Genomic DNA, 16425 nt, shown 5'->3' with positions numbered 1-16425 from the left:
TCGTCTGCCGTTTCTTAGCCGACAAAATAAACGATGCTATACTGTACTGCCATCTTCTGGTTCAGCATGGAATTTTGTAGAATCCAGATATTATTTGACAGTCAGTCAATAATCTATTATTTAGAGGGCAGTGTCGCTGTCAGCTGTCCACACACACACACACACACACACACACACACACACACGCGCGAAAGTTTGAGCGATAGTAAACAAACATAGTCGCCATGTGCTCTTCTAGTCATATACAGTTTACTGTTGAAAGTTGTATATGTCGTGTAACACACAAAACCACAGTATCTTCGCACCTCTTCACCTTCCTTGTACCCTAAAAGTGAACTAGCGATGTTCGGCTTGTGTACCATAACCCAACATGTGCCTGATGCTGACAGCTGGCACAATTATAAATCAACTGATCCCAATTTCAAGAAATCGCCATTTAGCCTACCGTGAGGTATGAAACCAGAGACTGAATAGTTTTTCAATTGCTTTTTACCGATAATTTGTTCAGTGCGTTCATATGCGATAACGATGATGATGATGATGATAATAATAATAATAATAATAATAATAATAACAACAGAACAAAACTTTAGGAAGAATGAAAGCAGAGAGTACTACAGAGCCTTCAAACGCAAACTCACTGGCTATAAACCACCATCTCTATGCTTTGAGCGAAAGGACGGCACACTGGCGACATCAAATGAAGAAAATTGCAGCATTCTGGCAGATTACTTCAAGAATTTACTTAATTGCTCTAAACCTCAAAGCGCCATTGAGACCAAGGAACCCTTACTCAGGTACTCAGATTCCAGACCACCCGACAGAGATGAAATCAAGCGTCACATTGCCCGTCTCAAAAATAACAAAGCGCCGGGGGAAGACTCAGTAGTAGCAGAACTATGGAAATATGCCCCAGAGCAATCACTTGATATCTTGCAAAAGCAAATAGAAGAAATTTGGAGCAAGGAGACCCTACCCGAAGATTGGAAAATAGCTTTGATCCATCCATTACACAAAAAAGGCAGCATGAAGAACATCAACAACTACAGAGGAATATCTTTGCTACCCGTGACTTACAAAATTCTATCACTTGCCATCCTGGAGCGTTTGGAAGCACAAGTCGAACATCAAATAGGTGAATACCAAGGAGGGTTCAGAAAAGGTCGCTCAACAGCTGAACAGATCCAAAATCTCAAAACGATCATCAGATATTGTACACTAAGGTCCAAGCAGTATGTGTCTGTCTTTGTGGACTTTAAGAAAGCGTACGACTCCATTGACCGGGAAGTCCTGCTAAACATCTTAAATGAATTTGGAGTTGATTTGAAACTGCTGGCATTAATTAGAGCTACCCTGACCGATACAAAATCCAAGGTGAAGTTCCACGGATGTCTCTCGCATTCCTTTGACATCAAAACAGGTGTCCGACAAGATGATGGGCTATCCCCGATACTCTTCAACTGTGTTCTTGAAAAGATCATCAGAACTTGGCGGGTGAGATTACAGGAAACCAACTACAGTCCATTGAGAATAGGAACCAAATCCAAGGGGATCGCAACAGACTGCTTAGCATTTGCCGATGATATTGCTGTTCTCTCAAACGACATAGAAACCGTTAGAGCTCAAGTTGAAATTTTAAAGGAAATTGCCGAACAAACTGGTTTGCAGATATCGTTTGAGAAAACAGAAGTAATGACTAACATCAAAGAGGCTCCACCAAAACTCCATACAAAATACGGGGACATCACCCGAGTAGACAAATTCAAATACCTGGGTGAGATCATCATGAAAAACGGACTGGACAAAGAAGCACTTCAGGAGCGAGTACGCAAACTGGAAATAGCCTACCAAACATCCCGCACAATCTACAACAAAAAATGCCTTTCCCAAAACACCAAGATATGTCACTATGAAACAGTCCTGAAGCCAGTAGTTCTATATGCAGCTGAAACCCTGTCTCTAAATGCCAACAAAGGACTCCTTGAAGAACTGGAGAAAAGAGAACGCAAAATTGTGAGAGGAATCTTGGGATCAAAGTACAGAAATGGAATCCATCAAAAGAGATCCAACAAGGAAGTCTACAGCAAAATAGAGAAAATTACCGACACGATCAGAAAAAGACGGGCACGATTCTATGGTCATCTGAAAAGAATGGATGGAAGAAAGTTAACTAAAGAAATCTTTCACTTTTCTGATTCAAACCCCAAAACCACAATTCCCTGGTTTAGAAATACCAAAGAAGACCTGCAAATGCTACATATTTCAGCTGAAGACGCCCTTAACAGAGATCTCTTCCGCAAGAAAATATTGACGAACGGGCTAAACCGAGACGAGCAGCCGAAGAGAAGACATGGTGCCCCTTGGACAGTGGAGCGTAAGCAGGCCCACTCCCAAAGAATGAGGGAAATTTGGGCTCTAAAGAAGGCCAAGTTCAGTGTCAAATGCAACAAGACTTAACGTGGTCCTTGATGGCCCCAGCGAATTATATAATAATAATAATAATAATAATAATAATAATGCAAAATAATTTGTCTTAAATTGCACATATTGCTTTTATTTGCTCCAGTATAGCTTGCTTAAAACGAGTATAGCCTAAATACACCATTTAAAAGCAAATGCTATCTCCAAAATCGTGAACGATGAATACAGGTCATATAAGATAAAAATTCACATTTAAAATACGAGTATTAGAGACAACAGAGAGAACTTTAATTCGAGGAGTAAGGGATAAGGCTAGAAGGCCAACAGTGGGTTACGCATGGCTACTTGATAGGAAAACTTTGCTTCTTGATAGGAAGTGAGAATGCTTTTGCTGGCAGGACCTAGTGTTTACTGTGCACTATGTCTTCTGGTATGGGCTAGAGCAATTTTGTTACTTTCAGTGATCTGTCTCTGTCTTAGCCTTGGCTTTGACAATATGAAAGTGACAGGTATGAGCGATGCTAGTAATGCCATTCCTTCTGCAGCCAGTCCGTGCTACGAATGGTGTGAAAATGTTGCTCATAGGGTCGGTTGGTGCATGCATTTCAGTGGGCTTGGCAGATTGATATGCAATAGCAACTTCTGGTTCGGTGAGGAAAGCAATGGGAAACCACCTCACTCCTCATTTCTCTAGTACGCCTCTTCAGTGATGCCTAGGCCATCTATGACAGCTGATGGCAGAGCTGTTGAGGATCTAACCAGCCTTAGGGCTGAAGACTGAACATACATACATACATACATACATACATACATACATACATACATACAGGAAGTGAGAACTTTTTCGTTAATCTTGCTGGGCATGGCTGGATTAATACTTGGTTGGGGGTGGGGGTCTGGAGGTGTGTTAGCACTGGGGGTATGGGCGTGGGGAGTGGGAGGCTGGTTCGGTTTGAGAGTAGGTTCAGTATTAGTAGATGAAGCAGGGTGGTTGTGTCAGGGATGGGTGGGGTGGGGGTTGTGGTAGGTCTTGGGTTTGGTTGTGACGGAACTGAGGTTGAGAGGCTGAGTAGCGGAGGAGGTTGTGGGTTTGGGTGGAGGTGATGGGATTGTTTGTAGTGTGCCCTAATTGCCTTTTTAATAAATGGGCAACCAGGGAACGAAGCGGCATGGCTGCCATGGCAGTTGGCACACTTCGCCTGGTCCCGAGGCACCTTACAATCTGTGTGTCGGTGGGGACCTCCGCACCTATTGCAGCGGGTGGGTTCTGAGCACGAGGCTGCAGAATGATTCAAGGCAATTAAAGCACTGTGTAATAAGGGATGGGCGTGGGGGTGTGTGGGTTCTTGTTTGAGGTAGTGCTTTGTCTTATTTTAAATATGTGCTATTTCATTAGCGTTAGGTCACACAACAAAATTTAAAATGTACTTTCACCTGTGTCTGAGAACCTACAGTTATGCAAGTCAATTTTCTCAGACAGCCACGCATTTGGCATGATTTTCCCCTACTTGACTTACCTTCGCAGACATGTGCTCTTCCGCTGTATCCTCCTGATTACTTTTCCCTCGACATTCATGTTTTTACTATCCATATTTGCTTTCTCCAAGTCTCTCTGTAGCTTTGTGCAAAGATCTCCTCACCACGATGTGATTGGGCACCTTCATCGTGGTCTCTTACCATTAACCTTTCCCTCCACCACAAGTTTGTCCAGAGTGCTAGTTTTCCTGACTGTGTCTCGCAACAACACACGACAAGCAATCCCGCCCACTGCCCCAACTTACCCTCAACAGCAATAGCCCAACAAGTCGCACTTACTCAGACAACCATGCCACTTTGATAAAATTAACATTAGGGGCTGGAAGAAAGAATGCGAGTTTTTGCTTCACTTACCCAATTCTATCAACACAGTATTGTGTATTCTCATCTTCCTTTTGTTTTTTCTCTTTTTAGATAAGAATTATGATTATAATTTCGAGTGCAGCCCTTGTAAGGCAGAGCCTCTGATGAGGGTGGGCGGCATCTGGGCTAACACCATCTATTAAGATGATTCACACTACTTAGCCAATACATCAATTTCCATACTGACATCTGTACAGTCGAACCTTGATATCTCAAACTTCCATTACTTGAATTATCAGTATCTCGAAGTAACTTTGTAATTCGGCGTTATGCTGTTTCTGATCCTGAATAAATAAATAAATAAATAAATAAATAAATAAATAAATAAATAAATAAATAAATAAATAAATAAATAAATAAATAAATAAATAAATAAAAATTTCCCGGCTGTTTGTTCTATTCTTCACGTGTTCTTCATGTGATCCCACATTTTTTCTAAAACCAAATTGATCTTCTCCCAACTCAGTTTCAACTTGTCTTTCCATTCTTCTATAAATAATATGTGTTGTTGTTTGAGTCATCAGTCCATAGACTGGGTTGATACAGGTCTCCATGCCACCCTATCCTGTGCTAACCTTTTCATTTCTACATAACTACTACATCCTACATATTCGTATCTTTGTCTACCCTACCATTCTTACCCCCTACACTTCCCTCAAAAACCAACTGTACACGTCCTGGGTGTTCTATCTCTTCTTCTGGTCAAATTTAGCCAAATCGATCTCCTCTCACCAATTTGATTCAGTATCTCTTCATTCGTGATTCTGTCTACTATCTCACCTTCAGCATTCTTCTGTGACACCACATTTCAAAAGCTTCTATTCTCGTTCTTTCTGAGCTAGTTATTGTCCATGTTTCACTTCCATACAATGCCACGCTCCAGACGAAAGTCTTCAAAAACATCTTTCTAATTCCTATATCAATGTTCGAGGTGAACAAATTTCTTTTCTTAAGAAAGGTCTTCCTTGCTTGTGCTAGTCTGCACAATCCTCCTTACTTCTACCATCATTAGTTATTTACAGCCCAAGTAACAATATTCATTTACTTCCTTTAAGACTTCATTTCCTAATCTAATATTTTGCATCACCTGACTTTGTTCGACTGCACTCCATTACTTTTGTTTTGGACTTATTTATTTTCATCTTGTATTCCTCCTCCAAGACTCTGTCCATACCATTCAGCAGTTTCTCCAGATCGTTTGCAGAGTCAGATAAAATAACAATATCATTGGCAAATCTCAGGGTTTTGATTTCCTGTCCTTGGAGTTTGATTCCATTTCCAAATTCCTCTTTGATTTTCTTTATCGCCTGTTCTATGTAAACACTGAAAAGGAGGGGGGACAAACTAAAGCCTTGCCTCACTCCTTTCTGGATTGCTGCCTCTTTTTCAAAGTCCTCGATTCTTATCACTGCAGACTGATTTTTGTATGGATTGTAGATAATTCTCTTTTCTCGGTATCTGATGCCGATCACCTTCAGAATTTCAAACAGCTTGGTCCAATCAACATTATTGAATGTCTTTTCTAGATCTACGAAAGCCATGTACGTGGGCTTGTCTTTCTTAATTCGGTCCTCTAAGATCAGACGTAAAGTCAGGATTGCTTCATGTGTTCCCACATTCCTTCTAAAGTCAAATTGATCTTCTCCCAACTCAGTTTCAACTTGTCTTTCCATTCTTCTATAAATAATGTGTGTTAAAATTTTGCAGTCATGAGATACTAAACTAATGGTGCGGTAGTTTCCCCACTTGTCAGCACCAGCTTTCTTGGGAATAGGTATAACAACATTCTGCCGAAAATCGGATGGCACTTTTCCTGTATAACACATCTTACACACTAAATGGAATAACCTCTCCATGCTGATTTCTCCTAAGGCAGTCAGTAATTCTGAGGGTATGTCATCAATTCCTGGTGCTTTGTTGCTACTTACGTATGTCAAAGCTCTGTCGAATTCTGACCTCAAAATTGGGTCTCCTATGTCATCACCATCAACGGCCTCTTCTTGTTCCAGAACCATATCATCTACTTCTTTACCTTGATACAACTGTTGGATATATTCCTGCCATCTTTCTGACTTGTCTTCTTTCCCTAGAAGTGGTTTTCCATCTGAGCTTTTAATATTCATACACCTAGTTTTCCTTTCTCCAAAGGTTTTCTTGATTTTTCTGCATGCAGCATCTACCTTTCCTAGGACCATACAGCCTTCAACATCCTTGCACTTCTCTTTCAGCCATTCTTCCTTAGCTGTCCTGCACTTTCCATCTACTTCATTCTTTATTCGCCTGTATTCTTTTCTGCCCTCATCTTCCTTTTTTTGCATTCTTGTACTTTCGTCGTTCATCAATCAGGTTTAGTATCTATTCAGTTATCCACTGTTTCTTAATTGATCTTTCTTTTCTTCCTAACTTTTCTTCAGCAGCCTTACTGATCTAATTCTTTATGACTGTCCATTCTTTCTGTACTGTGTTTCCTTCGGATTTTTCATTTAGTCCTCGTGTTACATGTTCCTTGAAACAATCCCTCACACCCTTTTCTTTCAACTTGTCTAGATCCCATTTCCTTGCATTCCTTCCTTTCTTCAATTTCCGATGGCATTTCATGACCAACAGGTTGTGGTCAGAGTCCACATTTGCTCCTGAGAAAGTCTTGCAATCCAACACCTGGTTTTTTTTCAAGGGTGGTTATGGTTATTATCAGAAGTATATTGTTGCAAAACCGGAACCGTGGTTGAATACGATCGTGTTGGATTTGAATATTCCTTTAGAAAGAAGCATGCTTGGTCAGTAATGTTTAATAGGCTAAAGCATGGATGTTGGAAACATATTGTTTGTATTGTTCATTTGAGCTCATCTGATTAAATTTTGAATTTTGTGCCATTCTTGTCGATTAATGTTCCCATTGGTGCATTGTTCAACCTTGGGAGGAATTATGAGATCTCTGTAACTGAATAAGAGAAAAAAAGGAATTTAGAATGTGAATTAATCATAATTGTAAAGTGAATGTGTTTGCCGCATGACAGTGGACGAACTTACTTATCTTGTCAATGTTAGCTGAAACCTTCAACCATGTGTTCCTCCATAAAGTTTGAGAAGCCCCAATTCACGCTGTGATCAATCTCCAGCCAATACATACACATTTGCAGAAACTTTCATCCAGACGTAGCAAACGTTTTCTAGTCATTGTATAATTAAAATATTTTATTGCTTCCTTGTTCACAAATTCTGGCATTTAGTTAATGTACATATTGTAAACTATGTAAATACGTAATAAGCATAAGACCATTGTATTTAGTATTTGATATTAATATAAGTTTAGTATTAAGTTCCAATGTCAATAGATTTAAGACTTGACCTTAAGATTAGTATTGGGCTGAAGATGCCCAAAACTAGGGCGAAACATGTCCCTAACTAGTGTTTATATTTCATGTAGAATTTAATCACTACAAAATATCACTGTATTGAACAGGTGGACACAGTAATTTTATTCAAGAAAGAATTTATTAATTGTATCTTCAATACGGAACAAAATGAGATTAGTTACTTGTAAATACCTTAGACGAATTAGAGACTGAAAGATGATCTTTACAGACGAAACCTGGTGCGGACAAAACCATACTATGAAATATGGGTGGCAAGAAAACGTGGTTGAAACTTTAGAAAACAACTTTGACAACTATAATCTGTACAGAGGGTACATTCAGCAAATTTAAGGATGGCGCCTGGAATTGGGAAATGCATCATAATTTTAAACATCGGAAGTGAAGAAGGATTTCTTGACGGTGCAGAACTTTGTTTTATTGGCAAGCAAGGAAGTGGTGATTACCATAATGAGATGAACTCGACTCATTATAAAGAATAGTTCATGAAAGTCCTGAGTTTATTGCCTCAAAGGTCGGCTGTCGTTATAGATCAAGCTTCATATCATACGATGGTCGATCCTTCATTTAAAAACCCGAACATGTTATGGCTGAACCTGAAATTATATCTTGGATAACATCAAAGAATATTTCACTATGGAGTTGACGATTATAACAAATTAACTAAATCAGAGCTGATTGTCCTTGCCAGACCTTATTTTCAAACACCGGTAAAGAAGCTGGAACAACTGACTCAACGACTTTGAGCAGATGTACAGCTTGTTTAGTTACCAGTGGCCCATTGCAAGCTTAATTCACTCGAGCTCATTTGGCCTTACGTAAAAGGGAAAATAGCAAAAACAAATATGGCTAACACTTTAGAAAATGGTAGAGGTATGGAAGCAATTAACGCTTTATGCCAAAAAGCCTTACGCACCGTGACCCCTGAACTCTGGAAACAATGTATTAAACATGCTAAGAAAAGTGAAGACCACTACTGAGAAAAAGATGGACTGTCTAAAAATGTCCCTTATTTCGAGCTTCATAATCAACATGAATGACAGCAGCACTGATTCATCGGAACACAGTGATTTTTCAGACAAAGAAAATTGATAGAACTAAATATTGTAAATAGCCTAAATAATAATGCAAATAACTCTTTTAAAAATTGTACAGTGTGATATTTCTAAATTAGGAAGTCTACCCTTTTTAAACCTGCCATTGAAGGTCCAAAGCCTTTATGAGAAAAGGTGATGGGAAGTGGAATTTATAACATACATACATACATTATCATACAGACCCCTCCGATGAGGGTGGGCGGCATCTGCCGTGTGTAGGTAACTGCGTGTTATTGTAGTGGAGGATAGTATTATGTGTGGTGTGAGAGTTGCAGAAATGTTGGGGACAGCACAAACACCCAGCCCCCGGGCCATTGGAATTAACCAATCAAGGTTAAAATCCCCGACCCGGCCGGGAATCGAACCCGGGACCCTCTGAACCGAAGGCCGGTACGCTGACCATTCAGCCAACGAGTCGGACATACATTATCATTATCATTATAGACTGTTATGCCTTTCAGCGTTCAGTCTGCAAGCCTCTGTGAATTTACTAGACGTAGCCACAATCCCCTATTTGCAAATAATGCTGTGGCCTCATTTAATTCTTTACCTCTTATCTTCAAATCGTTAGAAACTGAGTAACCATCGTTGTCTTGGTCTCCCTCTACTTCTCTTACCCTCCATAACAGAGTCCATTATTCTCCTAGGTAACCTATCCTCCATTCGCCTCATATAACCCCACCACCGAAGCCGGTTTATGCGTACCGCTTCATAAATCGAGTTAATTCCTAAATTAGCCTTTATCTCCTCATTCTGAGTACCCTCCTGCCATTGTTCCCACCTGTTTGTACCAGCAATCATTCTCGCTACTTTCATGTCTGTTACTTCTAACTTATGAATAAGATATCCTGAGTCCACCCAGCTTTCGCTCCCTAAAGCAAAGTTTGGTCTGAAAACAGACCGATGTAAAGATAGTTTGGTCTGGGAGGTGACTTCCTTCTTACAGAATACTGTTGATCGCAACTGTGAGCTCACTGCATTAGCTTACTACACCTTGATTCAATTTCACTATATTACCATCCTGGGAGAACACACAGCCTAAACACTTGAAATTATCGACCTGTTCTAGCTTTGTATCACCAATTTGACATTCGATTCTGTTGAATTTCTTACCTACTGACATCAATTTAGTCTTTGAAAGGCTAATTTTCATACCATACTCATTGTACCTATTTTTTTCAGGTTGCAAGATATTAGACTGCAGGCTTTCGGCACAATCTGCCATTAAGACCAAGTCGTCAGCATAGGCCAGACTGCTTACTACATTTCCACGTAACTGAATCCCTTCCTGCCATTTTATACCTTTCAGAAGATGATCCATGTAAACTACGAACAGCAAAGGTGAAAGATTACAGCCTTGTCTAACCCCTGTAAGTACCCTGAACTAAGAACTCATTCTCCCATCAATTCTCACTGAAGCCCAATTGTCAATATAAATGCATTTGATTGATTTTAATAATCTACCTTTAATTCCATAGTCCCCCAGTATGGCGAACATCTTTTCCCTCGGTACCATGTCATATGCTTTCTGTAGATCTACGAAACATAAACACAACTGCCTATTCCTCTTGTAGCATTTTTCAATTACCTACCCCATACTGAAAATCTGTTCTTGACAGCCCCTCTGTGGTCTGAAACCACACTGGTTTTCATCCAACTTCCTCTCAACGACTGATCGCACCCTCCCTTCCAAGATGCTAGTGAATGCTTTGCCTGGTACACTAATCACTGAGATACCTCGATAGTTGTTGCAATCCTTCCTGTTCCCTTGCTTATAGATAGGTGCAATTACTGCTTTTGTCCAATCTAAAGGTACCTTACCAACACTCCATGCTAATCTTATTATTCTATGAAGACATTTCATCCCTGCCTTCCCACTATACTTCACTATTTCAGGTCTAATTTCATCTATTCCTGCTGCTTTATGACAATGGAGTTTATTTAACATCCTTTCCACTTCCTCAAGCATAATTTTACCATCATCATTTTCCTCCTCCCCATAAGCCTGGCTGTTCGCTACACCACCAGGAAGATTTCCTTTTACGTTGAGAAGATGTTCAAAATATTCCCTCCACCTCTCCAGTGATTCCCTGGGATCTATTACGAGTTCACCTGAATTACTCAAAACACTGTTCATTTCCTTTTCCCCTCCCTTCCTAAGATTCTTTATTACTGTCCAGAAAGGTTTCCCTGCTGTTTGACCTAGCTTTTCCAGGTTATTACCAAAATCTTCCCAAGACTTCTTTTTGGATTCAACAACTATTTGTTTCGCTCTGATTCTTTCACCTACGTACAATTCCCTGTCTGCCTCAGCTCTTGTTTGGAGCCATTTTTAATAAGCCTTCTTTTTACGTTTACAATCTGCTCTCACTTCATCATTCCACTAAGATGTTCGCCTTTTCCCATCTTTACACACAGATGTTCCTAGACATTCCCTTGCTGTTTCTACTACAGCATCCCTGTATGCCACCCATTCTCTTTCTATATCTTGAACCTGCTTACTGTCTACTGTTCGAAACTTCTCACTAATCGTATCCATGTACTTCTGTCTAATTTCCTCGTCCTGGAGGTTTTCTACTCTTATCCGTTTGCAGACAGATTTCACTTTCTCTCTCCTAGGCCTAGAGATACTTAGTTCACTACAGATCAGATAGTGGTCTGTATCATAGAAAAATCCCCGGAAAACTCCTACATTCCTAACAGATTTACTGAATTTAAAATTGGTTAAGATATAGTCCATTATGGATCTGGTACTCCTAGCCTCCCAGGTGTAGGGGAATGCTTGAAGAATGTATTCGTAACTGCTAAACCCATACTAGCACAGAAGTCCAGCGAAAGCTTCCCATTTGCAATAGCTTCAATATCTTCCCCACATTTACCAATCACCTTTTTGTATCCTTCAGTTCTATTTCCAACTCTCACGTTGAAATTGCCCATTAGCACTATCCTATCCTTGCTGTTGACCCTGATCATGATGTCACTCAATGCTTCATAAAACTTGACAACTTCATCCTCATTTGCACCCTCACATGGTGAATACACTCAAGACAATTCTCGTCCTAATTCCTGCAACTGCAAAATCTACCCACATCATTCACTCATTTACGTGCCTAACAGAAATTATGTTGCGTGCAATGGTATTCCTGATAAATAGCCCTACCCCATACTGTGTCCTTCACTTTCTAACACCTGTCAAGTACACTTTATAATCTCCTATCTCTTCCTCGTTATCTCCCGTTACCCGAATGGCACTCCTAGCACATCCAGATGCATCCTCTTTGCTGACTCGGCCATTTCTACTTTTTCTTTCTTTCTTTCTTTCTTCCATTAGCCCCATTAATATTGATAGCTCCCCATCGAATTCCATTTCGTTCGCCAAGTTGTTTCCAAGGAGTCCTTCGCCTGTCAAATGGGAGTGAGACTCCATTACTCCCATACGTCCGAGGCTTGCTTAAAATGTTCTGAGCTTGGTAAATTCATAAAGCAGGATGCTACCCTACTTGCACATAGTCCAAGTGAGGATCTCTCCTCTAATGGGTTATGGACCACCGGTAGATTGTATAGTCCTAGCTGCCTGCACACAAGGAGGGCCATGACTCAGAATATGTACGAGATGCACTCCCATTCCATAGCAACTGGTATCCCGACTCTCAGGACCACTTACTAGGCCACTCAACCGTTGCCCATGGTTCACGAACTAGGACGTGACTACAGTAACCCACACCATGAACCACGGCTGCCTGGTCGAGGCGGTAAAGGCGTGCTCAGTTCGCCTGGAAGGACGTGGGTTCGAATCCCCGTCAGGAAGTAGTAAAAAATTTAAGAAAAGATTTCCACTTCCGGAGGTGCATATGGCCCTGAGGTTCACTCAGCCTACACCAAAGAAAATGAGTACCTGGAGGCAAAGGCAGCTGGGCGTAGAGCTAACCACTCTACCCCATCACATGCCGAGGTTAACAATGGTGGAAGCCTTTACCTTCCACTCCTCGAAGGACCTTCATGGCCTGTATGGAGGTGACTTTGAATTTATAAGAGGAAATGAAATTAAAGGTTGAAAGTAAATGAAAAGCTGTGTTCGTTACGCGCGTGATTACTACTGAATGCGGCAACACTGCGCTCGATTTCACCACCCAGACTGCTGTTAATCGCATGATACGGCGTACACAAAACCTCCTTTCAATATTGTGTTTGAGTCATCAGTCCATAGACTGGTTTGATGCAGCTCTCCATGCCACCCTATCCTGTGCTAATCTTTTCATTTCTACGTAACTATTGCATCCTACATCTGCTCTAATCTGCCTGTCATATTCATACCTTGGTCTACCCCTACCGTTCTTACCACCTACACTTCCTTCAAAAACCAACTGAACAAGTCCTGGGTGTCTTAAGATGTGTCGTATCATTCTATCTCTTCTTCCCGTCAAATTTAGCCAATTACATAAAATCAGCTTCATGGTCCGTATCGCACTTCAATAGATTCACAATTAAGTATTTATTTTCCACCTAGTCGATACAATGATTGCTTAAGGCAATTTTTAATGGTCAAAAGTGGTACATGTTTCGTATATTATCAACATCTTCAGCCACATAACACTGTTTAGATGAAAAATGTATAAAATTGACAAAGTAATGCTTTAGAGGAAGTGTCCTTAAAATTAACATAAGATTGACAAGATTAAAACAAACAAATAACTCAAGAGAAAATATATAAATTATTTCTACAATAGAAAGCAGTCGTGAAGGAAACACTTGTACAATATTCCATAGAGAAATTGTCCTAATAAATATTCTTTTCTTAATAATTCATGAAAAAAGATCAATTTATAAATTAAAAATTATACAATTTATAAGTAATTATCGAAATGAAGAAATCCTGATATCACAGTGCGGCTCTTATTATTAATGTAGATGAAGATATAACTAATTCCTAGTTGTCAAATCTTATTAAGCCTGCTTTCCTTTGGAATAGTAACTCCTGTCATTCTTTCACAGTTTTGCGCCGGGTGTAATATTGATGATGCGTTCTTCCTTGCTCTTGCACCTGAGGAGGTGGAGGAGCGGGGGATATAGGTGTGTCAAGAACTTCCTTGCTGTCACCTATAGCTTCAACTGAGGAGGAATGGGATTCTTTCCAGAAACATATCAATGAGAAAATGGAGAACACACTTAAAATGAAACAAGAAATTTTGGATAATAAATTAGTTAAGTTGAAAAATTTAGCATCTAATAGAGAAGAAAGAAGGTTAGTTCCTAATGTTACGTTTGATGATAGTGTTTATCCACCTCCAATTAAAAACTTGTCTGAGATAGAATTTAATGAAGAAGAAACCTCTATTTTAAGTCAAGGCCCTAATTTCAATTGGCCAAGTTCAAACAAAAGTTATGATTTAATCACCACATTAGCTGAAACAGAAACAGCAATACAGAATCTGCCTGTAGACTTACAGAATGACATAAGGTATGAAGCTAAGAAGAAAATTCCTATTTTAGTAAAAGGTTTACAATCACTTCGAGGCACCAACAAGGTGGTTAATAACTTGAAACAAAAAATCAAACTAAATAAATTATCACAAAAGCAGATAAAGGAGGAACAGTTGTAGCCCTAGATAGAAATGTTTATATTGAAAAAACAGAAACATTTTTTAATAACAATTCGTTTAGTACAGTTGATAAAGACCCGACATCACGTATTCAGAGGGATCTTAAAAAACTATTAAAAAGCATGTCTTTCTTGTTTAATGAACATGATGTGCAAACATTAATAAATATGAACCCTAGACTCCCAACTGCGAGAGCACTACCGAAATTACATAAACAGGGAGAACCGATTAGACCTATCATAAATTTCAAAAATAGCCCCATTTTCAAAACTTCTAGATTTATACATAATTTCTTATCAAGTAAATACGTATTTCATTGTAAAACACCCATCAAAAACTCAGTGGATTTTTGCAATCTAGTTAAAGATTTTAAACTTGGATCATCTCACACGACATGTTCGTTTGACATAACCAACATGTATACAAACATTCCAATAGAAGACACTATCAGAATCATTAAGAAGAATTTAACGAAGAACAAATTAGTAAGCATACCAGAAATTGAAGATTTTATTAATGTTTTAAAATTCGTGTTAAATCAAAATTATTTTACGTTTAATAATAAAATTTACCGACAAAAAGGACTCTCAATGGGAGCCCCAGCATCAGGAATATTGGCTAATATATACTTAGACTATTTGGAACACACGAAAATTATTAATCAAATAGAGGGTTTGGATTTTTGGACACGTTATGTGGACGATGTTTACGCTATAATAGATAACAGACTCACCGATAGCAATAAAGTTTTAAATATACTGAATAATTTGGATTCCAATATAAAATTCACTGTAGAAGAAGAAGTTGAAAGATCACTGAATTTTCTGGACATAGTCACAACAAGAGAAGAAAAAGGATTTTCTTTCAAAATACACAGAAAATCCACTTTCACACTGACCACTATCAAGAACAACTCGTTACACCCTGAGGCACAGAAAAGATCAGCATATTATAGTTACGTTAACAGAGCGTTTAGTATTCCTTTATCCAAATCTGAAAGGAATAAAGAACTGTTGTTTATCCGACAACAAGCCCTCTTGAATGGTTTCAACAATAACATGATTGATAAAATAATTAATAAATTTTCGGAGAAGCAACAATCTAAATTAGCAGTCGAACCTAGTAAAACTGAAAAATATATCAAGTTCACATATAATAATCCAAACATTCATGTAATAACAAATTTATTTAAGAGAAAAAATTTTAAAATTGCATTTTCCACCAATAACAACATGAAACATAGTATTTTCAACCATGATACAATAAATCTCTCGGAAAAAGATAAATTTTTTGATTCCGGAATATATAAACTCACATGCTTTGAATGTAAGAATACATACATAGGACAATCTGGCCACAATTTTAAAGTTAGATATTTGGAACATGTGAATGCTGAAAAACATAGAAGATTCTCAGCAATGGGATCACACATGACTGCCACAGGTCATAAATTTACCAACATAGAACAAGACCTGACCATCATAAAAAAGTTAAAAAAGGGCAGCATAATGAACACATATGAAGACCTGTACATTCATCTAGACCAACTTGTAAAGAAAAATGATAACCTTAATGAGGCTGTAGAATATAAGAATCCATTATATTATCAAATTCTAGTATATTTGAAAATGCTTGAGAAGGATCACGAAAAAAGAATTGGAATTTCTCCTCCTACAGATAGCCCTACAACTTATTCCTCCTCAGTTGAAGCTATAGGTGACAGCAAGGAAGTTCTTGACACACCTATATCCCCCGCTCCTCCACCTCCTCAGGTGCAAGAGCAAGGAAGAACGCATCATCAATATTACACCCGGCGCAAAACTGTGAAAGAATGACAGGAGTTACTATTCCAAAGGAAAGCAGGCTTAATAAGATTTGACAACTAGGAATTAGTTATATCTTCATCTACATTAATAATAAGAGCCGCACTGTGATATCAGGATTTCTTCATTTCGATAATTACTTATAAATTGTATAATTTTTAATTTATAAATTGATCTTTTTTCATGAATTATTAAGAAAAGAATATTTATT

The sequence above is a fragment of the Anabrus simplex genome, chromosome 6 (assembly GCF_040414725.1).
Source record: "Anabrus simplex isolate iqAnaSimp1 chromosome 6, ASM4041472v1, whole genome shotgun sequence".
Taxonomy (NCBI): domain Eukaryota; kingdom Metazoa; phylum Arthropoda; class Insecta; order Orthoptera; family Tettigoniidae; genus Anabrus; species Anabrus simplex.
Note: the sequence above shows the minus strand (reverse complement) of the source record.